Source organism: Hypanus sabinus, chromosome 30, assembly GCF_030144855.1.
Source record: "Hypanus sabinus isolate sHypSab1 chromosome 30, sHypSab1.hap1, whole genome shotgun sequence".
Taxonomy (NCBI): Eukaryota; Metazoa; Chordata; class Chondrichthyes; order Myliobatiformes; family Dasyatidae; genus Hypanus; species Hypanus sabinus.
In genome coordinates, this window is record NC_082735.1 from 12,608,288 (window position 1) to 12,621,733 (window position 13,446).

Sequence of the window (13,446 nt, forward strand, 5' to 3'; positions counted from 1 at the left end):
GGAAGGGTTAGGTGAATCTGAGAGTAGGTTGAAAGTCAGCACAATGCTTTGGGACACAGGGCTTGTACTATGCTGTAGTGTTCTATGTTCTACATGGAGAAAACTCTCAAGGCTCTTCTGAGTTTGTAGAGTGAGATTATGTTCTTGATTGGCTTTCCAGTCCTGCAGATGTTGGCATCCTCATTTGGGTTGTAAGTACATATGCTATAGTGGGGTCCAGCTGTGTAATGAAGAAAATGTAGTCTGATGTTACTCCTGACATCTTGGAGGAAAGTGGCCCATTGGTTAATAACAGGGATGTGACTGGATTCAGTTCAGACATTAAGTGATTGTATTGTAGCCCTGAGCTACATTTCAACACTTGAGTTAGTCTTCAGACTGGCAACAAAGGGGCAGCATTTTCTCCCAGGATTATTTATGGTCTGAGCAAACCATAAAAGAGGAGGAGGCCAGGAGAATGTCCCCACCCGCGATGATATTAGGACCTAGCCCGTAAGTACTGAAGTCAAGGATGAAGTACTGACAGTCATGTTTTCCTTGAAGTGCAGAAGCAAAGCAAGGACTATTTCAGCTTCCTTCTGAGGTCCTACCATCACAGAAGCTGGTCTGCAACAAATTTGATTTATATCACATAGAGTACCTTCAAAGCAAGGGCTGAGAGCAGTGGACTTACATTTCATACTAGTTATTCCCCTAACCTGTCCCTAGCATTTACCCAGCTAAGTGGACCATTGCCCAGGAGTGTCATGTCCACATAAAGCAGGGGAAATCCAATCTAGCTAATCATCTGCAAATTAGTCTAACCTCAAATATTAGCAAAGTGATGGAAGTGTTGTTACTGGAGCAATTGTATGGAATGTACTCACTCTTGTGAAGTGACAAGAACAACATGGACTGGGTTTAGTAATTTGTCTCATCAGACAGCTGAGACAGTAACCCAGCTGTCATCATCAGCGCACTCTTTCTGAAATGAAATTGCAAAGAACGTCTTTTGAACTTTAAAAAAAAATGTTCAATTACTTGCAAAAGAGTTGTTTTCAGATATCAAATGTCTAAATTGGTCGCAATTAGAGATGAGACAGAATTGGATGCTCCATTTTGCTGAGAAAGGCAGTATCCACGTACAAATGCCCAGATCCAGTAAATAAATATTTTTAAGTAACACACACCCAAAATTCTTCGGCAGGGCCTCAGCCCGAAATGTTGACTGTACTTTTTTCCATAGATGCTGCCTGGCCTATTGAGTTCCTCCAGCATTTTGTGTGTGTTGCCTGGATTTCCAGCATCTGCGGATTCTCCCTTGTTTGTGATTTTTAAATAGGTAATTGAATACGAGCCAGACATTTTTTGACCTGTGTGTTTTTTCCCCTGCTGTATATTTTCAATGTACACAGATTGTGACATTAATTTATTTTATCTTCCTAACATCGACTGTTCATTCCCCTGCATGACCTGCTGAGTTTCTCCATCATTTTGTGTATGCTGCTCTGGATTTCCAGCATCTGAAGAATCTCTTGTGCTTATTTAGCCAGTATTTTTATAAATGCACCTTACTTAAAAAAATCCTTCACAAATGCTTGTCTATGTTGGAGCGAGCACAGAAATCGAACACTGAGCTACACTGAGATTAACTGCGAGTGATGAGAGGTAGTGGTCTGTGTGTGGACGCTTGTTTTCTCAAAATTGTAACATCTAATTTTTTCTCATCTCTAACTGTGACTGTTAGACATTCCATTTCTGCCAATAACTCTTTTTTGCAAGTAATTGGACATTTTTAAAAGTTTAAAAGATTTTGTGTGCAATGTGTAGAAAACTTGCACTGTTTGATGCCAGTGGGGTGTGTGGCCCCTGCGTTACTGTCTCTGCTGTTTGATGAGTTTGGTTGCTATTTGCCAATTTATGTCGCTCTCTACTTTTACTTCACTAAAGCTCAGGCTACTGGAAACCGTGACTCCTTCAAGCAGCTTTCTCTGATATTGCTGTGTATGTTTACAGGAATACACAGAGATGCAGCCCTTGTGTCATGTTATTTTTAAATTTAATATGACCATTGGGTTAACAGTACATACTCCTGATCAAAAGTAATCCCATTTATCAGACATCACCAAAGCTTTAGAAAAAGCACCGTCAGCCACTAGCAAAAAGAAATGTCCCAGAGCATGTATTCAGATAAAAGTCAGGCCAGATTAAGGCAGATGATCATGAGTTTGATCAAAGAGGTAAGCTGGGAGGCATATTTTAATGGTAGAAAGAGAGGTTCAGTGTCTTGGAGAGGGGAATTAGAGAAATTGGGGTCTTGGCGTGAGTACCTGGCAGAAATAATATCTTTGGGGATTTTTAAGCTTAAGTATTGCAGATATTTCAGGGAGTAGTGGTGCTGAATTAGATCTCGGAGGGGAAACTGTGGTGAGTTTGAGAGTTGTGAAGTTCAAGGCTGTGCTTAAGATCAGACTCAATGTCACTTTAGAGAGTGCAGGAGTGACATGGGAATTGTTTTCTTCTCAGAGAATCTCTAACGTTCTATCACAAAATGGGCTATGGTTAAACAACAAATCCGTTGAATGACTGACTGAGCGGAGTTTTCCAGGTAGTTAGCCTTTTCCCTCTTGTGTGGATATAGATAACCCCAAATTAAAAGTTGTGAAAAACGCAAGTTTTCCTTAGACCATCTGCTGCCTGTGCCTCCACTAAAGGCTGATTATATTATCTTACTGTTGCCCCAACCTCATGCGGCGTGCAATTGGGCTGCTCCCTCTTTCTTTATCGTAACAAGGACTCCAGATGTCATTAGTTGTGATGCACTCGGAGTGTCTGGTGACTGTGCAGGGTTGTGTAAGGTCAGGTCTTCACCTACTTACGAATACAAGATGGGACCATAGAGGGATGCCAAACACAAAGAAGTGTTGATTCCTTTGATGAACATTTGCAGACGAAGACTACCCATTCTGATTTCATTCTTTAATACATGTATCTATTCTTTTTCTTCACTGGATTGTTTGCTTCTCCATCACAAACAGATGGTGTTGTGAAAACTGTGACGTGTAACCCCAGCACATAGACACAAACCTACAATGTAGTGCACACCAGCTACTCTGTCATTAGCTCCAACCCAGATTTAGTGTCCCAGTTGGTAGCAAGCTTGGATGTTGCTTTCAACAATCTGGAACAGCGTGTGAGAAAAATGGTACCATTAGCATGTGAACAAGTGTTGCTCAAAATGTTTGGTTTCTGCGTCTGTCTCCCCTTACTCTACATTGCCTTCAACACAAGAAAATCTGCAGGTGTTGTATACCCAAAGCAACACACTCAAAATGCTGGCAGAACTCAGCAGGTCAGGTAGCATCTGTGGGAAAAAAAGTGAACTGTCCAAGTTTCAGGCCAAGACCCTTCTGCAGGGATGAGAAGGAACGGAGGAGATGCCAGAATAAAAAAGTGGGGGGAGGGGAAGGAGGCTAGCTGTAAGGTGATAGGTGAAGCCAGGTGGGTGGGAAAGGTCAAGGGCTGGAGAAGAAAGAATCTGATAGGACAGGAGAGTGGACCATAGGATAAGCAGAAACAGAGTGAGGAGAGGACCTGGAGGAAGTAATAGACAAGTGAGCAGAAGTGAAAGGGCAGAGTGGAGAATAGAGGAAGTGGTGGAGAAATTTGTTCACCAGAAGTAAAACTCGATATTCATACCATCCTGTTTGATTTCCCTTAACATGCATTCTGTCCATCGTTCACCTTCTAGTCTTGACTTGGCCTTTTAGGTTCTCCTTCAGAATTTCAAGTCACCTTTGCTCTGTGGCAGTTTGAATGATTAAAGGTTCTACAAAAACACAAGTTGTTTCTACCGGTGCGGGCACTTCAAATGAATATGTATCCATGTGTGCCCATCTCATTGCCATGCACACAGCTAGCAATTCATTCAATTAGTGGAGAACCCAACTCCTTTTATTTGTAACATATCACAGTTGTCATCTTCCTGACTCAACAAGCAAAGTCATTTTTCAAGGGGTAATGCTCAGTAGTTGTTTGTGGACTTATTCTGATTTTACTGATCTGCTCCACAGTTCCAGTGATACCATGTGTAAATATTCTCGATAAATCTCCGTATGGTAGTATGCAGGATTTTATTGTCTTCTTAACTTGATTATCCCTTAATGTGTTCGATTCAGGCATTAGGTACTGCCCTGAAATATCCACCCAAGTTATTATTTTATTATTGTCCAAGAGTTTGAATTATCTGTAAAAAAAAAGTTCCTGTACATTATCTACTGTACATATAAAATATGCTGAGAAAACACAAAACTGAATTTGCCCTGATGAAGCTTCTCGGCCTGAACTGTCAGCTGTTTGCTCCTCTCAATAAATGCTACATGGCCTGCTGAATTCCTCCAACATCTTGTGTGTGTTGCAACTGATTTTGGAAATTTCTTCCATTGTTTATGAAGATTCAATGAATATTCTTCATTTTATAACTTTCCAAGCGGGAGTTTCCAAGTGAAGAAATTACTTTCTGGATACTCTGCATGTGGATGATAAAAGCCAGATTGATTCACCCTTGTTATTAATGGTGTCATTTATAAACTCCCCTTTATTAATGGCTTTATTAATCAGTTTCATTAGCTGGATGCTTAACAGCAGGAGTTGTCACTGATTACATTGTGGAATCTACAAGAGGGAACAAGTACAGAGTTCTTGGAGTGTGAAAGGTCTAGATGAGATTAGACAAGGAAAGGTAAGATGGCTTTGAAAAGACAGATGGGAATTTCAAAACTGAGGTGTTGCTTAACTGGAAACAAATGTATATACAGTGGCCACTTTATTAGATGCACCTATACACTTGCTAATTAATGCATATATGTAATCAGCCAGTCATGTGTTGGGTCAAGAGGTTCAGTTGTTGTTCAGACCAAACATCAGAATGGGGAAAAAATGTGATCTCAGTGACTTTGACCGTGGAATGATTGCTGGTGCAAGACAGGGTGGTTTGAGTATCTCAGAAACTGCCGATCTCCTGGGATTTTCACGCACAGCAGGCTCTAGAGATTACAGAGAGTGGCGCACAAGGTGAAAAAAATATCCAGTGGGCAGCAGTCCTGTGGGTGCAAATGCCTTGTTAACGAGAGAGGTCAGAGGCAAATAGCCAGACTGGTTCAAGCTGACAGGAAGGTGACAGTAACTCAAGTAAACATGCAATACAACAGAATACACAACACTTTGAACCTCGAAGCAGATGAACTACAGTAGCAGAAGACCACAAACATAGATCCAGTTGCCACTTCATTAGGTACCTAATAAAATAGCCACTGTGTGCATATTCACAATTACATAGGAGGTGAGTAAGCAGACTTATGTAGTGGGCAGCAGAGTTTTTGATGAGCTGAAGTTTACAGTGTGAAACACTTTGAGGCTAGTCATGTATGCTTTGAAATATGCAAAACTGTAGGAAACTGATTTGCAGGTAAATTTCAGGTTGGCTGGAACTAGTCCATGTCTTTGGGGGTGATGTGGACTGTGGTTCATCATGGTGTCTAATATGACTCAGTTGTTGCAAACAGTTCATTTCAGACTGTTGCCAGAAATAGAAATGAATCAGCAGAAAGAAAGGCAAAGTGGGTGACGAGGGAACGGAATTCGTGACTGGATCTGAAGGGGGTGGCTTTCATCTTCTCATCATTGAATTTTCCACTCCACTTCAACCAAATAATGACTAGTTAAAGTCCAGAGAAGTGATAGTGAGATTAAGCAGGGGGTTTCTCAGTGCTCAAATAGGAATTAACTTTATGTTCATGGTTGATGTTGGTAACGTAGCTACATTGTAAGAAGGAGTGGATAAAGGTAGTAGTGACAGTGGGCACTCAAAGGGTAATCTTGGAATGGGGTGGGAAGCTGGGGATGTGTCTTATGTAAATGTATGGACTCTTGGAAATGCTTGGACAAATTTAAACAAATTTGCTCTGACCGGCATGCTTACCAATGGAATGTGAAGGAAATGCCAAAACTATCTAAATATTGCAAATTGGAGCTCAATACGGTGTTCTGAATTTGAGGAACAAACCGTTTCACTGTATATTTTGACAAACATGTGATAAATAACACAAATCTTTAAACATGAAGAGCCAACATGTGTTAGCATTTGTGAGGGGAGGAATGAGAATGAAAGGGATGGGATGTTAGAGAGAGGAAATTAGGCTATTCTGGGGATAATTTGAGAGAATGGGGAAGTATTCAGATCGTGACCAAGGGTCCAGAACAGCAGATGAGGCATTAAATGTAGCATATGAGAGGTTGGGATAAGGTCGAGTTAGTAGGGAACTTGGGAATGAGTGCCATTTGATGAAGCAGAGGGAGAAGATAGAGCAAGAGGAATCTGATAATAATGGCCGAAGTAACTAGAGGTGAAATCAGGCTGCTCTTCACAATATTTTATGAAAAATACAAAGCAATGTTATAGAACTAGTCATTCATAGTTACTTACTGGTAAAACATATACAGTGGATTCAGGTTAATTGGGTAATCAGTTAATCAGAACAGCCACTTATTAGGGATCATCCTTAAAGAACAAAAACAAAATTGTTAAGATATCTGGGAGATGCTTCATTTATTTGGGGCACTATGCCCCTTAATTGGGTCAGGACACTGTTTCCGAACAGATTCTGACTCAAGTCAGTTGCGTGTGCTTGCGTGCCTATTAGATCCTACAGATTTTCTCGTGTTTGCACTTCACTGTGCTTAGTGTGAATAATTTTTAAATGACATCAATTGTGTGTGTTTGTGTTCAAAGACAGTGATTTTTCTCACTGATGGTTGGCAAGAAATAAACAGTAAGACAATTTGGAACTGTTTTGCTCACTGTGGTTTTGAGCATTCAGGCTTGGAGTTGCCAGAAATCACCAGGAATGAATATTAAACTATTTTACTACTTCAGAAAGTTCGGAACCACGAAGAATTTGAAGGTATCAACAATCATCTCAGATGTTACCACGAAAATGAAGATTTGGAGGATACAATCGCCTAAAGCATTCTATGAAGGCAGATCATTATCAGCACTGATTTTGTTCATTACAGTCAAGGAACACAGCACAGCAAGTGAATTCCTCTATTGATAACTATTCGGACCCAATGCGCAGATTGAAAGTTATGTGAAGATATTGCAAGTGGTCTAATTTGTTCTGTGTTTAAGTACATAATTCTCAGTTAAAGTTTGTCTTTTTTACGCCTTTTAACTACTTCCATGAAATTTCAGCCAGTTGGAGCAGCCGCTTACTTGGGCCAAAGTGTACTTGCCTTAGAGTGTATATATATATATATATATATATCACCATATACAATCCCGGGATTCTTTTTTATTTGTGGGCATACTCAGTAAATCTAACAATCTTAATAGAATCAATGAAAGACCACATCCAACAAAAAAAAACAATGTGCAAAAGACAACAAACCATGTAAATAGAAAACAGAAAAAAAGAGATAAATAAATAAGTAATAACAATGAGCTGAAAAACCCTTGAAAGTGAGTCCATAGGTTGTAGAAACAGTGCAGTGATGGGGCAAGTGAATTTGAGTGAAGAGCCTGATGGTTGAGGGGTAATAACTGTTCCTGAACTTGGTAGTGCAAACCATGAGGCTGTCTTACCTCCTTCCTGATGGCAGCAGCAAGAAGAGAGTGTAACCTGGATGGTGAGGGTCCCTGATGATGGACGTTGTTTACCTGCAACCTCGATCTATTCACTCAATGGAGGGGAGGGCTTTACCAGTGATAGAGTGGGCCGCATCCATTACTTTATGCAAAATATTATTTTCTAGGGGATTGGTGTTCCCTATACTAGGCTGTGATGTAACCTCTCCTCCACATGTCTACTGAAGTTTGCCATTGTCACTAGATTAGTGAACCATTATTCCATGCTGTTAAAATGTATTTAACTAATTTAATGGGAGTTAACAACTTCCATATTCTTGTGACTGAACAAATTGGTCCCCAGAACACCAAATTTCAGTTCCATATCATTTTATGATGTGTGTATCTTACCATGTGAAATTGGCTTTTATGAATTTAAAGACTATTTAATTCAGCATGATGCGTATCAGACGATTTATGTGCAGTGTAATTATTGAGGCTGTCTCCGTAATTGGCTTTGAAACCCAGCTCTGTGTCGTCCATTTCTCATTAAAGTCTCCTTAAATTTATAAGGCACTTGCAAATTAGTTAAAGAAATAATGGTATTAGAGACTGATGACTTGCTAACCGTTCAGAGATTTACCTAGTTCCAAATGTTGGTTTATACATCAGTGTATTTAAATTTGGGTTATTTCTTCTGTTTACTGTTTGCTTCTGTCTCACTATCACTGCAATACTTTGAGCAGAAATATTAGTTTCCTAGATCATTATTTTGGTATTTCAGTGGTGTTCCTGGAATCACATTCCACAATAGTATATATCATATTGATTATATATCTACTTCTGTCCTGTATGAAGTGCCATGTGCTAGTGAGGCCAGAAGTAGGAAGACTATAAAGTTTAGCACATGGCTAAGGAGTTGGTGTAGGAGGGAGAGCATTAGATTTTTAGATCATTGGGCTCTGTTCCAGGGAAGGTGGGACCTGTAAAGAAGAGATAGTTTGCTCCCGAACTGGAAACGGACTAATATCCTTGCGGGAAGGTTTGCTGGTGCTGCACGTTGGGGTTTGAACTAGAGTTGCAGGGGGATGCGAACCAAAGTGCCAGAACAGATAATGGAGGGGCTGTGGACACAGATGTTGAGCGTGGTGTGACTAATGTCCTGAGCTGTGTATATTTCAATGCAAGAAGTAACAGAGATGAGCTCAGGGCATGGATCAACACCTGGAGTTATGATATTGTAGCCATCAGTGAGACTGTTGCAAGAGTGGCAGGGCTAGCAGCTCAATATTCTGGGCTTCCAATGTTTTAAACATTACAGGGATTAAAGGAGGAGGGGTGGTGTTACTAGTCAGGGAAAATGTTACAGCAGTGCTCAGTCAGGACAGACTGGTGAACTCATCTAGTGAGGCATTATAGGTTGGACTGAATAATAAGAAAGTTATGACCACATTAACTGCTCTATAAAACAGACCCTCCAACTATCCCAGGGATTTAGATGAACAAATTTATAGAGAGATTGCAGACTATTACAAGAAATGTAAGGTTATTATAGTAACCGATTTTAACTTTCCATATTGATTGGGAATCCAATACTGTAAGAGAACTAGATGGGATGGGGTTTGTCAAATGTGTGCAGGGAAGTGTCCTTGATCAGTACGTAGATGTCCCCATGAGAAGCTGTGTGATTCTTGATCTGCTATTAGGGAATGAGACAGGGAAGGTGACAGAAGTTTGTGTAGGGAAACACTTTGCATCTAGTTATCATAATGCCATTAGTTTCAAAGTAAGTATGGAAAATGATTAAGTCTGGTCTGCAGATTCAGATTCTAAATCGGAGAAAGGCCAAGTTTGATGATATCAGAAAGGCTCTGGCAGTGTGGAATGGGACAGGATGTTTTCTGGCAGGGGTGCACTTGGTAAGTGAGAGGCCTTCAGAAGTGGTTTTGAAAGTATAAAGCTTGTCAGAATAAAAGGTAATGATAGCAAGTGTAGGGAACCTTGGTTTTCAAGAGATGTTGAGGCCCTGGTTAAGGAAAAAAATGTGATATAGGCAGGCGGGAACAAATGGGTTGCTTACGGAGTATAAGAAATGCAAGAGAACACTTGAGAAAGGTATCAGGAGAGCTAAAAGAAGACATGAGGTTGCTTTAGCAGACAAAGTGAAGGAGAATCATAAGGGATTTGACCAGTATGTAAAGAGCAAAAGGACTGCAAAGGACAAAACTGGCCCCCAAGAAAATCAGAATGGGAATCCATGTGTGGAATAAAAAGAGATAGAGGAGATCTAAATTGCTTTCTGTTTGCATAAGTCTTTACTCAAGAGATGGATACAGAGTCTATAGAAGTGAAGCAAAATGGCATCAACTTCATAGATCCTACACAGATTACAGAGAAGGAGTTATTTGCTATTTTGAGGCAAATTATGGTGGATAAGTCAAGTCAATTCAAGTCAAGTCACTTTTAATGTCATTTCAACCATAACCCCTGGTACAGTAAATAGTAAAAATGAGACGTTTTTTCAGGACCATGGTGTTACATGACACAGTACAAAAACTAGACTGAACTATGTAAAAAACAACACAGAGAGAAAAAAAACCCAACTACACGAGACTACAGACCTACCCAGGACTGCATAAAGTGCACAAAACAGTGCAGGCATTACAATAAGTAATAAACAGGACAATAGGGCAGTAAGGTGTCAGTCCAGGCTCTGGGTATTGAGGAGTCTGATAGCTTGCGGGAAGAAACTATTACATAGTCTGGTCGTGAGAGCCCGAATGCTTCGGAGCCTTTTCCCAGATGGTAGGGGGAAGAAGAGATTGTATGAGGGGTGCGTGGCGTCCTTCATAATGCTGTTTGCTTTGCGGATGCAGCGTGCAGTGTAAGTGTCAGTGATGGCTGGAAGAGAGACCCTGATGATCTTCTCAGCTGACCTCACTATCCACTGCAGGGTCTTGCGATCCGAGATGGTGCAACTTTCGAACCAGGCAGTGATGCAGCTGCTCAGGATGCTCTCAATACAACCCCTGTAGAATGTGGTGAGGAATGGGGGGGGGGGGTGGGGTGGACTTTTCTCAGCCTTCGCAGAAAGTAGAGACGCTGCTGGGCTTTCTTTGCTATGGAGCTGTTGTTGAGGGACCAGCTTCCCTTGGACCCTGTGAGAGGCAAATGTAGAGATTGCCGGTGCACAAGCAGAGATAGTTAAATCATCCTTTAAAACAGATGAGGCACCAAAGGTTGTTCCGCTGTTTAAGAAATGTTCTAAAAATAAACCAGGAAAGCGTAGGTCAGTGAGCTTAACATCAGCAGTGGGAAAGTTATTGGAATATATTCTAACGGACTGGATATGTGAGATTTTGGATAGAATGGATTGATTAAAGATAGTTAGCATGGCTTTGTGCATGGTAGGTCATGTCTAACCAATTTTATCGAGTTTTTGAGGAAGTTACCAGGATAGTTGAAGAAGGCAAGGCAGTGGGTGTTATCTGTATGGACTTTAGCAAGGCATTTGACAAGGTCCAGCCTGGGAGAGTGGTCAGCAAGGTTCAGTCGCTCAGCATTCAAGATGAGGTAGTAAATTAGATTAGACATTGGCTTTGTGGGAGAAGTCAGAGAGCGTAGTAGATATTTGTCTCTCTGACTGGAGACCTGTGGCTAGTGGTGTGCCACAAGGATTTGTGCTGGGCCCATTGTTGTTTTGTCGTTTATATCAATGATCTGGATGACAATGTGCTCAGCAAATTTGCGGATGACACCAAGATTGGGGGTGTGATGAACAGCGAAGGAGGCTGTCACAGCTTGCAGCAGGATCTGGGCCAGCTGGAAAAATGGCAGATGGAATTTAATTCAGAGAAGTGTGAGGTCTTGCACTTCAGTAGAACCAACCAAGGTCAGTCTTACACAGTGAACAGTAGGGCACTGAGGAATGTGGTAGAACAAACGGACCTGGGAACACAGGTCCATAATTCATTGAAATTACAGATTGATAGGGTGGTAAAGAAAGCTTGAATTGAATTTAATTGACTTTATTTCTTACATCCTTCACATACATGAGGAGTAAAAATCTTTATGTTACATCTCTGTCTAAATGTACAATGTGCAATCATAGTAATTTATAATAATTCATAGTAAACAGAGCAGTCAATGTAACATAGAAATACACTCAAATCAGTATGAGTTAATCAGTCTGATGGCCTGGTAGAAGAAGCTGTCCCGGAGCCTGTTGGTCCTGGCTTTTATGCTGCAGTACAACTTCCCAGATGGTAGCCGCTGGAACAGTTTGTGGTTGGGGTGACTCGGATCCCCAATGGTCCTTCGGGCCATTTTTACACACCTGTCTTTGTAAATGTCCTGAATCATGGGAAGTACATGACTACATGTGCACCGGGTTGTCCGCACCAGTCTCTGCAGAGTCCTGCGATTAAGGAGATATAGTTCCCATACCAGGCAATGAAGCAACCAGTAAGGATGCTCTCAATTATGCCCCTGTAGGATCTGGGGGGGCCATACCAAACTTCCTCAATCGTCTGAGGTGAAAGAGACGCTGTTGTGCCTTTTTCACCACACAGCTGGTGTGTACAGACCACGTGAGGTCATCAGTGATGTGAATGTTGAGGAACATAAAACTGTTCACCCTCTCAACCCCAGATCTATTGACGTCAATAGGGGTTATCCCATCTCCATTCCTCCTGTAATCCACAACCAGCTCCTTTGCTTTTGCAACATTGAAGGAGAGCTTGTTTTCTTGACACTGCTGTGTCAGAGAGATGAATTCTTCCCTGTAGGCCACCTCGTTATTGTTTGCGATTAGGCCAATCAATATAGTGTCATCGGCAAATTTAATTAGCAGATTAGAGCTGTGGGTGGTGACGTTGTCATGAGTATACAGGGAGTAAAGGAGGGGACTTAGTACACAGCCCCGAGAAGCTCCTGTATTGAGAGGCAGAGGGGTGGAGGTGAGGGAGCCCACTCTTACCACCGGCCAGGGATCTGACAGGAAGTCCAGGATCCAGCTGCACAAGGCAGGGTCAAGGCCAAGGTCCCTGAGCTTCCTGTCAAGCCTGGATGGAATTATGGGTTTGAATGCTGAACTGTAGAACAAGAATAGCATTCTCACATAAGCATCCTTCTCCAGATGTGTAAGGATGGTGTGTAGAGCAGTGGCTATTGCATCGTCTGTCAGTTGGTTGTGTCAGTGGGTGAATTGTAGGGGGTCCAGTTTAGGTGATAGCAAGCTACAGATGTTTTCCTTGACCAGTCTCTGAAAACTCTTGCTTATTATTGAGGTGAGTGCGACAGGACTCCAGACATTCAGGCATGTTACCTTGAGTTTTATTTGGTAAAGGGACAATGGTGGATAATTTGAAGCAGGAGGGCACACTACACTGGGAGAGGGAAGGATTAAAGATGCCTGCAAACACACCTGCCAGTTGTGCTGTGCACATCCTAAGTACTCGCCCTGGGATACCATCCAGTCCCGCAGGCTTGCGACTGTCCACTCATTGGAAACATCTGTGTACCTCGGCCTCATAGGGGACCAGGTTGCAAGTTGTAGATGTGGCTTTCCTTGGAGGCTCAGAGTTAGCGACATTGAACCGACCATAATAGCGGTTGAGCTCATTTAGAAGAGAGGCCGCGATGTTGGCGGCACAACGTTTGGCTTTGAAGTCTGCGATGGTATGCAACCCTCGCCACAGTGGCATTCATAAATCTATGTATTAATTACAGGAGATGGGATGCTATGTTGAAGTTGTGTAAGACATTGTTGAATTCTAATTTGGAGTATCGTGTGCAGTAGGGTTAGTAAAAGTGTAAATGATGTTGAAAGAGTACAGAGAAAA

The 13,446-nt window shown here is 41.6% G+C and overlaps 1 protein-coding gene across 12 annotated transcripts in view; it reads left to right on the top strand.

Annotated features, from left to right (window-relative positions):
• LOC132383416 (ephrin type-A receptor 7-like) overlaps positions 1-13,446 on the top strand; it is a 693,221-nt gene that overhangs the window by 69,603 nt on the left and 610,172 nt on the right. The window lies entirely within an intron of this gene.